This window comes from Schistosoma haematobium, chromosome ZW, assembly GCF_000699445.3.
Source record: "Schistosoma haematobium chromosome ZW, whole genome shotgun sequence".
In the NCBI taxonomy this organism is placed as follows: Eukaryota; Metazoa; Platyhelminthes; class Trematoda; order Strigeidida; family Schistosomatidae; genus Schistosoma; species Schistosoma haematobium.
The window spans coordinates 37093379-37095894 of record NC_067195.1 but is presented as its reverse complement, the minus strand read 5'-3'; positions in this window follow the sequence as shown (position 1 = coordinate 37095894).

The following is a 2516-nucleotide window of genomic DNA, read 5'->3' as shown; positions in this document are numbered from 1 at the left end:
AAGTACTTTGTACTTCGAAGATGCAAAGCACATACCGTACATACGGACATTGATTGCCAACTGATTAAGTGTGGATTGCATGGCTTGGGCATTATCGCACAGTACGACAATATCGTCCGCATACTCAAGGTCGAGAAGTCTTTCTACAGGCAACAGATCCACACCACCACTACTTACATCCATCAGAGCTGTTTCCGGAATGTCATCGATGGCAAAGTTGAAGAGGAATGTTGAGATTGGACAACCCTGTCTAACCACACTGCTTGAATGGAACAATGGAGAGAGGTAGTTGTATGCCCTCACTGTGCCTGAGTCGTTTGTATATAGGGCTTTTAGATGTTAATAAACTTCTCAGGCACAGCCTTCTTCAATAGACAATCCCAGGGAATAGTCCTATCCAACGAATCGAAGGCAGTCCTGATGTCAAGAAACACTACGATTGTTGGCTTTTGATAAGTGTGGCGGTGTTCTAACACTTGGAGGAGGGTGAAGATATGATCAATACATCCTCGACCGGAACGAAAACCAGCCTGCTCCTCGCGAGTCAATCTTTCTCGGGTTTTGAATAACCTACGAAGTATGACGGAAGCCAATAGTTTGGACGCAATCGGAAGTAGACTTATCCCCCGATAGTTGTTACAGGAACGACGTGAACCCTTTTTAAAGATAGGGACAACTATCGACTCATTCCATGACGTTGGTACACTCTCTAGCTCCCAAAACTTTGTAAACAACGTCGTCGGTTCCTTAGTCAGAAAGTCACCACCATCTTTAAAAAGAGCCGGAGGTAAGTCACTTGGGTCAGGTGATTTGTAGCACTTCAAGAGTTGGAGTTCCTTGCGGACTTCCTCCTCATTTGGTGGATCAGTCGTCACCGGCCATGAAGGGCAAGACAGTCTGACCGATGTTGCCGGAGCAGCAGGCCAGTTGAACTGCCCTTCAAAAAATTCTGCCCATCGTTCAAGACGTCGATGGATGTTAGTGATTGGCATCCCGTCATCCTCGCAGATTGTTTCGCTCACGCAAGACGTGTTGTTGCCAGTGGCTTGGATGAGTTGGAAGAGCTTCCGGTAGTTACCAGATGCAGCTGCTGCTTCCAGCTCATTAGCACGCTTCGACCACCAGGCTTCTCGGTCCTTACGCAAGCTTTGCCCAATTTCCTTACGTAACATCCTTCGTTTATGGTCAAACTCACGGTCACCCGGAGTAGACCGACGGGCTTCAATGAGTTGTAAGGAGCCTGAAGAAACCCAGTGCTTATAAGCGGGACGTTTCGCGAACCCACAACTGACTGTACCCGCCATTTTCATGGCGTCATGCAATTGCAACCAATGCTCATCTATACTTTTCGGTGGAATGGTAGCTAGCCTAGAAGCTAGCTCGGTTCGATACTTACTAGCGACAGAAGTTGCAACCAGCTTGCTAATATCAATCCGTTGATGGCAGTCACTTCGTTGTCCATTGAAAAGTAAGGTGAGATTGGCACAGACGAAAGCATGGTCAGAGTCCAGATAGGTACTCGAAAAGGAGCGGCAGTCTTGTACACAACCACGACAGCGGTAGCTGATCGCGATGTGATCAATCTGAGTCCAGGCTTGAGATGCAGAGGGAGGACGCCAGGTGGCACATCGGTGATGACTGTGCCGAAAGTTAGTGCTAGCCAGAAACAGGTTGTGGTCTGTGCACAGTTGCAGTAGACGGTCCCCGTTATCTGTCCTGCGACTAACAAGTCCCCATCGGCCACCTAAACGACTCTCTTCTGTGCCTAGACGCCCGACCTGAGCATTCAAGTCTCCGGCTAGTACCACAATATCTGTCGAACGCACTTTCTGGAGAAGAACAGTTAACTGGTGGTAGGATTCATCCTTGATTGCATCCGGGCTGCAATCTGTCGGGGCATAGGCGGAGATGACGAAAAGACATCGTTTCTCACGCCCATTTCTCCTCACTTTGATGGAACTTTCTAATCTAACAGCACATAACCGACTGTTAGTGGTGATCCAATCGACTAGTGCTGCCTCAGCTCTAGCGCTTAGTGCGACACCAACGCCAGCAAGAGCAGACGAAGGTGCCATAGGGTCCCCGGATAAGCGCACGTAAAACAAGCTTTTTGAAGCGACAGATGTAGAGCGAATTTGTAGTACTTCACCAGAGTCTTGAATACGGGTCTCGGATAGACAGCAGACATCGATATTAAGACTCTCTAAAGATATAACCAGCCCTATCTGTTGTCCAACCTGCATTAGTGTGCGAACGTTGAAGGCAGCCAGTTTGAATGGTGCACGCGGTTTCAGAAAAACTGTTTCAATATTTGTAATCAGTGGTAGCATTCAATTTCCGACCAGTCAGTTACTCGAGATCGTTTAGATAGAACAGAGTTTCCACCATGGGCGAGCTGCTGTATAAGTTGAAAAATAAAAATACACAAAGTGGGAATAAAAAAGTGAATAACTGACGTGTTAATAATAGTAATAGCAATAATAATAATAATAATAATAATAATAATAATAATAATA